This window comes from Macadamia integrifolia, chromosome 9 (genome assembly GCF_013358625.1).
Source record: "Macadamia integrifolia cultivar HAES 741 chromosome 9, SCU_Mint_v3, whole genome shotgun sequence".
Classification (NCBI taxonomy): domain Eukaryota; kingdom Viridiplantae; phylum Streptophyta; class Magnoliopsida; order Proteales; family Proteaceae; genus Macadamia; species Macadamia integrifolia.
The window spans coordinates 27,663,462-27,674,277 of record NC_056565.1 but is presented as its reverse complement, the minus strand read 5'-3'; the positions used below and the strand labels follow the sequence as shown (position 1 = coordinate 27,674,277).

At 37.0% G+C, this 10,816-nt stretch overlaps 1 pseudogene; it reads left to right on the top strand.

Annotated features, from left to right (window-relative positions):
• The first annotated feature begins 9,979 nt into the window (after window positions 1-9,979).
• LOC122089670 lies at window positions 9,980-10,394 on the top strand (annotated as a pseudogene).
• Window positions 10,395-10,816: the final 422 nt, after the last annotated feature.

Genomic DNA, 10,816 nt, shown 5'->3' with positions numbered 1-10,816 from the left:
GGTGTTCTCTAGCTCTTCTCACGTTGAGTATAGTTTATTTCTTTCTTAATTACATAAATAAAAAATGGGGAAAAGAATGCTCCTCAATTGTGTCTTCCCATGTGTTGATGTGGGGGCTGATACATGGGCATCAATGGTGTATCACCGGTATCCATGTGCTTAGGTATAGGGGCCACGCAACTAGAGAGTATTCGTTTCTCCATAGAAAAATTACAATGTGTGCCTAATTAGGAGTGATAAAAATCAATATATCCACAACAATAAGGACTACGCAATAAGAATCCCAGTACCAAATAGTACCAAAACCACTAATACCATTTCAAATGACATATTTCATGTTCTTTAGTTCAAGTTTTATGGCAACAGTTTGATGTATTTTGGTGGTATTTTCTCTCACAGTAAGTGAAGATTTAGCCAAGGGAGCGTGCGTAAATCAACATGCATCCTAAGTTCACCCCAATATTTCTATGATTCTCAAAGGAGTTAGTGCTGACCCGACTTGGTGTGGGGGGCGTACACGTTTTGATCATCATTAACTCTTAGTTGTTATCGATCATGGAGCATTGAAGAAATAAACCCATGAAATTTATCTTGATTTTGTTTTCTTTTGTTTTCTTTTTTTTTCCAAGTAAAGAAACACTTTAGATTTCATGATAACAAAAAATCTGCAATACTAATAATGGAACCAGTGAAGTTCTTCTCCCTTTTTTACAATACCTAGAATTGGTACCTTTTCATCTCATCCCGTCCTGTTAATAATTGAGACTGAGACCTAGATTTGATCATGTTAACTAAACGGGACGATACTGATAATTGGCTCCTTTGGTACTGATATTGATATAGATACATCACGAATTTCTAGAACCATTTCGTTTGACAAGCTTACCATGACATCTAGGTCAGATTTAGATGCCAGATTTTGACTTAGAAAATACAAGTAATTTAAAATAATTTACATGGTATAAATCCAATATGACACACCAGAGAGCATATATTTTGTTTTTGGTAAACACTGGAGTATATTTCTCTTTTTTTTGGTAGGAACTAATCAGGGTTTTTTTTTTTTTTTTTTTTTTTTTTTTTTTTTTTTTTTTAAATGGTCTAATATATATAATCAATTTAATAAATTACCGATTCAAATTGGTTTTAATCAGTTCAAAACCGATGATTTAAACGTTTCACTCCTTAAAACCAAAATAATTAAAAAACAATATATCGATTCTGATATAAACGGTTTCAATAAACAATTTTGATTTGTAATTCACACCAATTCTTAGGACCATATTATTATATATTGAGGACCTATCAACTTCGTCAATGGATTAAGAATTAAAAGGAAGAAAAGAAGGCAAAGAAGCCAATGTAATTGTTCCATAATGAATGAGAGACGTTTTTTACCATTCACTCATATCCAACTTTGTGTCATTTTTTCACACAATGATCATCAAGAAACTCTAGTGCACTACTTTGGCTCGTTTGTGAAAGCGGGGGTCGTTGCTATATTATGTCAATTACAACGACAAGAACCACTCATGTCTAAGGATCAATCGTAAGATACCAATTAGAATATTTTTCTTCGAACAACTGATAATAGTTCATTAAAGGTTTTCATGTCATTTAGTTCAATATATACGTGTATGTATACTCACACTTGTACTTTAGAATCAATATTATTGAGAGCACACAATGTGACGACTATATGGATAAAATGCCCAAATTTGTCCCCACCCCTAAACAATACTAGATAAAAACTTGGAGACAACCAAAACATGCTAATATTATAAGATCACAAATATAATTAACTTTCTCAAAAAAAAAAAAAAAAAAGGTAAACACTTCATTAATCAATTTAATGGGCATAATTCTAAAGGGAGCATCAATATTTGTGTACATAGACCGTTGGATAATATAGTATCACTTCAACTAGTTGGATACGAGACAATCACATCAATTGAGGCATACAAAATGTAGCAAACATAGTCAATATACAAGATTTAAAAAAATATATATATATATATATATATATATTATATTAAGATAAAACACAGAAAATAACAACACTCTATTTAGACAGACCTAAATGAAGGGAAAACTCCAAAAATTCGAGTGAGATAGACACCACCAGACAAATAGAAACTTATTACTGGCATTTTAATCAAACCAGATCTTGATAGCAGCTACGAAGCCCGAGATGTGATCATTGGAGGTGGAGAGAACATACTTGCTAGTTGCTACATGGTGTTTGTATTTGCTTGTCCCATGCCATTAGCATATGCATTACAGTAGGGAACAATTACATTAAGGTGGTGAGCTGACTCACCATTTCGTGTTAATAAATATATAAATTCTTTTTTGGATGAATGAAAAATATGTTAAAAAAAATCTCACGCCGCAAGGGCAAGTCAAAGGGGAGAGCCTGTGACAAAAATAAAAAACAAAAAACAAATCAGGGATACATCAAGAAAAAGGGAGAATAATTACACCGATGAAAAAAGGGGGAGACAATCAAAACAAAGGGATAGGGAAGAAACAACAATAAAATGTAATCAAGATGATACATTAAAATTAGAGATAAAGAGAAACAATTGGGAGATCTCAAATGAAGGTAAGGTGTCTATTTCTGTTAGAATCAAGGTATACCATAAATCTATGAAAAATTTTATTACTAATCTCAATGGATGTGTCTTCACATTATTTGACCAATTGCGAGAAAGGATGTACATCTTCTTTTATTTTGTTTTCATCAAATATGATGAACCATTGCACTAAAAGCAAGCTTAACTAAGATGTCACATGATGTTTTACCATCAAAAGAGCTCAAGATCCATCTCCATTCTCTGTCAAAAGGGAGAATAACTCTCAAGCAGGCCAACACTGTATAAGAATTCTTTTCTGCACCAAGTATGAAAAGGAATAGGTGAAAAATAAATGTTTCAATTTGTGTAAGTATATGTGCTTGATTCCAATATAACAAGTTTTCTGTTTTTCCTTTTTCTTTTTTTTTTTTTTTTTTTTTTTTTTTTTTTTTTGCAATATTCTAACCTCTTCTTGTTTTATTACTAGTTGCAAGAAAACCAGGCATCCTCCCGCTCATAGTTTTCCTTTATATTGTTTTTACTCTTGAATTTCCTTTTAATTCAATGCAAATTATAGAAGAGAGTGGTCCTTTTGTTTTGTTTATATTCTCCACTTGAATAAATATATATATATATATATATCACAAGATTCTTTATTATTATTATTAATTAAAAATATTCACGAGATTATTCTATATAATGGATCCATAATAATTTTTTTTTTTTTCAATTCCATCAAATTAGACAATGTAGATGTTGTAAAGATTCGAAAAATATTTTAAGAAGAAATATATTTCTAACACCCTTCCCTGGAAAAAAAATAAAATGAAATTATTTTTACAGTACAAAAACTCGTAACTTAGATGAAAATTTGTGCAGTTGAATTGGTTGATGAGCTTTCATTTTATTTCTTTTTTTTCGCTAAAAAATCATGTATATTAAAAATGGAAAAAGAAAAAAGAACAAATATAATACATCAATTGAGGAAGAGAAAATAACCCAACCCTCACTAAAGGAAGAGAAGGAGATGCACTAATTCCACCTTCGGCATTGCCATCAACAGAATTAGGCAACTACACAACTCCACCAAGCAAAAATACTAGAAAATCTCCCAAGAAAATCTGGAGCTTGGAAGGGCAGATGCATCCATATCTAATTCCATCTGAACCAGAGCTGGCCAAGTTGAAATCGGCGTTGACACTTCACAACGAGCAGTTGATTTTGACAAAAAATTAGCCACTTAATTTGCTTCCTGATAACAATGGGTTATTTTCTATTCCACATCCTCCAAATAAAAAACACAATTCATCCATCTTTGCCAAGCTATCCACGGACTTCGCCTCTTCTGAAAAAGGGTTACATCTACCACTGAGTCACATTCTATCCATAGCCGTTGCACATTATGCTGCTTAGCTAATTCAATCCCTATCATAAGCACCATAAATTCTGCCTCCAAATTGGTGCGAATACCTAGAAATTTTCTTAAATTTGACACAACCTCTGTCTTCTCATTACGAAGAATACCCCCTGCTCCAAACTTCCCTGGATTACCAATAGAGCAACCTTCCGAATTGAGTTTCATCCATCCTGCTTGAGGAGAGCACCAGAAAACTTCAAGGATTTCCCGTGGCCTTTTCCGCACCCCTGAAAAACCCAAGCTTCTTGCAGTAACGAGGTCCAGAATAGAAATGGTTGCCCCAGAGTGAACCAGCGCTTGGCAACTTATTTTGCTTTTCACTTGGCCAAAACAGTGCTCTACCGATTTATAAACTCCTTCAAATTTTCTTCCATTTCTCTCCAACCAAGTAAAATAAGGAATCAACACAAATCCCTTCAGCCACTCCCCTTTAAAGGCAGTCTTCTTGGCCTGATCCTTCCACCAAGCTATCAATCTTTCAACCCCTTCAAAACCAAGCCACCTAAACCCAAAACAACCACAAAATTTCTGCTACATGAAACTTGCAAAAGAGCACTCATACAAGGTGTGATTTTTGGATTTCTATGCACTGCCATAGAGAGTACACTGCGATGGCAATGGCACCCCTCTTTTTTTCACATTATCATCAGTAGATAGTTTATTTTTCAACATTCTCCAACCAAAGACCTATTGGCGAGGTTGGAGATGAGAACTCTATATCAAGGAAAACCACCCCACCTTAGGCGATTCCTATCTCACTTTCTCCCAAGCCGATTTTATTGTAAATACTCCAGAAGAATTTAATTCCCAATGGTATATGTCTTCCAGATTTGAGATTAAAATATCCTTGGCCTGATCAAAGATATTATGAAAAAATCCAGATTCCACTTTGAGAAAATTCCACTCACCTTGACAAATAAAATCGGAGACCTTTGCTTGCATAGAATCAAAGAGGCGTATCTGCAGACAACACATCTCCTCAATAGATTTATTTCCCAGCCAACTATCTCTCTAAAAATTTAACTTCTACCCATTCCCTACAGTCCATTGCTCATGAGACTCTACCCACCTCCACACATTTTGAAGGCCTAGCTATACCGAGGAAGATATGTAGCTTGTTTTAAGCGAACCTCTAACTTCAAAAAGCGAGCACGAAGGAAAATTCTCATTAGAGAATTTTCATGTTTAATTTGCCATGCTATTTTACACAATCAGGCAAAATTAACATCTCGCAACCTTCTAATGCCAAGGCCGCCCTCCCTGGTTGGTTTACACACCTCATCCCACTTCACCACAATCTTCTTCCCTGTATCCATATCACTGGACGATATGAAGTTTCTCAACCACTTTTCTACTATTTTAATAGTACTTCCTGGCCACCAATAAATCCTGAAATTATGAATAGGGATGCTTGAAATCACCGATTTCACCAACTCCACCCCACCAGCCATCGAAAGAAGTCTTCCCTTCCATCCCGACAACCTCTTCTTGATTTTATCCATCAACGGTAACATGTGGTCCCGTCTCACTCTCCCCTTGAAGAGCACCACACCTAAATATTTTGTAGCCAACCGCACAGATTGGGTACCCAGAAAGTCACTTATAAATTGTTTCCTATGGGGGGTGACTTTCCCAAAGAACAAACTACTTTTTCCAAGGTTAAATATTTGGCGTGAAAAAGCCTGATATTTAACAAGAAAATCCTTAAGATTCTTCACATACTTAGCAGATGCATTCATAAAAATGAAAATTTTGTCAGCAAACAACAACTGGGATGGAGTTAACACACTTCGAGGCCCTAGAAGAGATTTTATCAAACCATCATTTACCAGGCTTCTGAGACCTCTGCAGAGTACCTCTTCAGCCAATATAAATAAAAAGGGAGACAGAGGGTCTCCCTGCCCAGAGACCTCTACCAACCTCAAAGAACTCCACCGAGCCACCATTCACCAAAATTAAGATTCTGGAAGAGATTAAAAGATTGTGAATCCAAGAAATCCACACAGAGGAAAACCCAAATTTATCTAGAATTGCAAATAGGAAGTCCCAAGCTAGAGAATCATATGCCTTTTGAACATCGAGCTTCATCCCATACCACCACCTCTAACCGTAGAATGCATCAAATTTGATAATTCAGAAGAAAGGCTAATGTTTGCTAAAATTAGCTTACCCTGCTGGAAGGCTCCTTGCTCCTCCGAGATAAATCTAGGCAACACGAGAAGTAATCTCGAAGATAAAATTTTTTATATCACTTTGCAATAAAAGTTTCCCATACATATAGGCCTAAACCTATCTAGTGAGGCAGCACCCTCTACTTTGGGGATCAAGGAAATAAAACAGTTGTTTATTTCTTTAGGAAGCTGCCCTTCCACAAAGAATCTCTTCACTGCTCTATTAAAATCAACCTCAACAATATCCCAACACCACTTGAAAAAACTTCCTGGGAACCCATCAGGACCAGGAGAGCTTACAGGATCTAACTCCCAAACAGCCTGTTTGATTTCATCCCTACTCAGGACCGCCTCCAATCTTGCCACGTCCTCCTCAACCAACACCCTGGGAATGTTTTCAAGTTCATTATGAACTGTGATTGCAGCAGCCTCATGAAATTTCTCAAAAAAATCAGAGACATAAGATGATATTCCCTGTTGGTCTGAAACCCATGTTCCATCCTCTTTTTCGTCTCAATTTTTTCTTTTAAGCCCACAGCTTATCATGCATTTGATTGGCCTTCAATAATACTGTTTTTGCATCTGCCTCTTAATTAAACAAATCATCAGACATACCAACCACCTCTATCATGTCTTGAACCTTCTTCAATTCCAACTTAGCCTTCTCAACCTCATTATTTAGATTGGGAAAGGTGGCCCTCGCCCAAGCCTTTAACCTCTCCTTAACCTACTTTAATTTTTAGCCAGAATAAAAATTGGATCACCTCCTATTTGAACTTTCCAAGCTTCCTCAACCATAGAGATAAATTGATCATTATCCATCCAAAAGTTATGGAATCGGAAGGGGATATTTTTAGGCCTTTGAACTTCATCAGAGACAACCAATAGAGGGGCGTGATCAGAAACTAAAGACAACAGGACACGTTGCTTCACATTTCTAAACATGTCGAGCCACATCTCATTGCAAAAACTGCGATCTAACACTGCAGCCACATGACCCCTTCTTCGATTGCTAGTCCATGTGTATTTCTTTCCCTGAGAATGAATAGAAAGCAGCACACATGCATCAACCATAGCCTGGAACTCTGCAGCTGATCCAAGATTAAATTTTCCAGGGCCTCTTTTCTCATGCGAGAGTAGTCTCATTAAAATCCCCAATCACAGACCAAGGGACCAAAGCAGACACCTGCAACTCCAAATTAACCACAATTGCCGACGATTAATTTTAAATGAACTTGCATGAACAAAAGAGATTCCCACTCTACTGCGTAGCCATTCAAAGACCACTGACATATGTTGATCAAACATACCGGCCACGACTGGTCGTGAAAGCCCCAACTTCCATATGATCCTACTAAAGAAAATTGCTAAAGAAAATTGTTGGAAACTTACATACTTGAACCATGGGTTCAGCCAAGCATATCACATTCGGGGCATGCTCCTTCACCATTTGACATAAAGCACCTAGCCCAGCACCTTCCTAACACCCCGAATATTCCAATACAGAACCTCCAGGGATCAATTCTTTGAGGGTTGATTTTTATCAGACTTTTTAGCCTGACCAACTGCTATCTTCCTTTGCTTTCCACCCGCAACCATGCCTCCAGCCTCCTTCTCCATAACCACAGGTACCTTATCCACCCTCAATACCTCTGAATGAACAACAGAGACCGTTCCCCTTGAACATTCCACCATGGGCTGAGAAGACACAATGTGGTCCTCACAGGGTCTTCACCTACTCACTGCACCCCACTAGCCATCGTACCTCCACGACCAGGGCCTTGACCCCCACCGAGTCTTCTAGAGCCTGAGGGATACCTCCCCTCTGGAACTGTAGCACTCAGCAAAAGTCACCCTGGATTCCCTCCACCCAATGGAACCACAGGAGAGTCAACATAGCCTCCATGGATTTGGTCCTCCATTGGGTTTGGGTCAGAATTAGCATCCAATCCCTCTTCCATGCCAAACATCTCACCTTCCTTACTTAGAGGAGTAGAATCAGAATCCGATTCTATAACCGTCCCAGACATAGAGCCTCCCTTATTTCCAGTATCATATTCAACATTGGACTCCTTTCCTAATCCATTAGAGATAATATTAGAAGTTTCCAAAATTATTTGAATATCTCCCCCAGCGTTAGGCAAACTTGAATTCGGTAAGATTGAATTTTTAATAGGATCAAGAATATTCTATTGATGTGGTGAAGATCGGCCCCTGGTAGGAAGCTCTCTCATTGAGTTACCCCCACCTGAGTTGACTCCATCTTCAACATATACCACCCCTGGAACCTATGATGAGTTCTCCACCACACACTACTTTTCATCGTCCAACTTTTTCAGCCTGCACTTGGAAATCAAATGACCTACTCACTTGCAATATCCACATCGCTCCACATTATCCTCGTACACCACCTTTTGACAAAAGCCGTACACCTGTGAAGTGCCTGGTTCTAACCCCTCGACCTAGACTTCCTTATATCCAGTATATCTGCAAGGCCACACAAACAACCTTAAGATGCCAACTATAGATTATATGTACCTTTACTAATAATAGAAGGACATGGTTCTGAAAAAGGTTTGAATTCGAAAAATGGATCCTGTATATATAGACAAGAGAAAGAATAGGACATATGGACCAAAGAGAAACTTTTATCATTTCTTAAGTAATGGAAACTTCGAAAATCAGAACATCTCTATTAGTTTCTTGGTTGTGTATCCTCATGGTTTAAGGTAGAAGATTGCATAGCAATGGATGAAACCATTATTCAAATGCGTGGAATTTGGTAATTATTTATAGTTTATGTTTTGAAAACCAAACAAGATAGATGATTTCATGTTTGCCTACAGAATCATTATTTAAGAAATGTGGAAGATCAATTACTACTGATGATGATATGTCAATCTATTACTCCCTTCACGTTTATCTCGGGTGTTGGGGACCAAGTTATAAAAAAAAAATAATAATAATAATAATAATAATAATAAAAAAGTTAAACATTAGAAAATTTATAAGGCAATGTTGGATTTGTTGTCGTGTAGGACAGAATTTCTTAAGTCGAGTCACATGGCCCCTGTGCCAACATGTGGCCAACTAGTACCCTCACCACCCAACATGAAGGGTAAGGTGCCACTCCCAGGTTTTGGCACAAGAGTACTGCACGATCAAGGAGTGTACATTTTCTCCTGTAAATATATTGTGGGTTCTAAGTTGACTTAAATGAAGACAACTAGTGCCCTCACCATAGTGACAAGTCATCATGCTAAGTTTGTAGAAATAATTGTTGTCAGTGAAGCATGATCTCACTTTGACGTAGGAAGTATTGTTCATTTATCAATAGTACCGTTGGTCTCAGTTGTGAAAAGCAGGTTGGAGATACAAAGGGCAGCCCTCCACATTATTTTACTCTCTTATATTTTACTATCTTATATGGAACTTTATAACTGCAACCTATGTCTTTTCTTGAAAAGAAAAGGGCAAATCGGGAATGAAAATTACTTTCTTCTTCTTTTTTTGTTTTGGTAGAAATGAAAATTACTTTCGTCACTAGCCAACAAAATCACAGTCCTTCCCAAACAAGGTTAGTAACCGTTAGTTCCGTTAGTTTCTACCAAAAAAAAAAAAAAGGTTAGTAACCGTTTGTATTTTCGAGAAAATTAATAAGCCGTTGGATAAGACACGTGTTGCAAAACTAGATAAAGAGTATTCCCAAAGGAATTTGAGTAACGAGAAGACACGTGTTGAAAAGCTAATTGACGAGTATTCCCAAAGGGATTTGAACAACGAGGAGTAAGTCTCAAGTCTACACTCTTCCATAATTGGCGATCGTTCATTGCTACCGGAAGGGTGTCGCTCACCGTGACATTAAGCCAGGTAATATACTCTTTGACAGTCGGAACCGGCTGAAGCTGGCTGGTTTTGGATCTGCTAAGATCTTTCACGACGGACAATCCATGAAGGGGATCGTTGGGACGCCTCACTATGTTGCTCCTGAGGTGCTTTCTGGAAGGGATTACACTGAGAAAGTGGATGTTTGGAGTGCGGGAGTTATTTTGTACGTAATGTTGTCCGGAATCCCTCCTTTTTATGGGGATTCTGTATCTGATATCTTTGAAGCGGTGCTTCGTGAGAATCTCCGGTTTCCTGCTCGGAATTTTTACTGTGTCGCCGGCGGCAAAGGATCTTATGTGGAAGATGATTTCAAAGGACGTCTCCAAGAGATTCTCGGCCTAACAAGTACTCGGTAAGTGTCACATTTTCTTTTGACACGGTTTGATTGCAATGGGAATTTAAAGAATTGGAGGAAAATGAAATTTTCATATTTTAAAAAGAAATGTCTATAATCTTAACACATATGTTCATGTTTGTATAAACTATCATATTTAGTAATGATATATTATTTAAAGGGTTTTGGATACAAAATAAAATGAAATTTTATAACAAAATATGAATTGATTTGAAGTTAATGTTAAAATCACATAGGTAATAATTACATATATTTCTGTTTTAAGTATGAAAATTTAACTTCCTTTCCCTTTAATTTCCCTTACAATCAAACATAGCCTTCACCTTTTGTTAGATCATTAATTTCCCCGGTTTGTTATCGATCACTAATTGCCACATTTTACATTGGTTTTTGACTCTCTTTTTCTCAG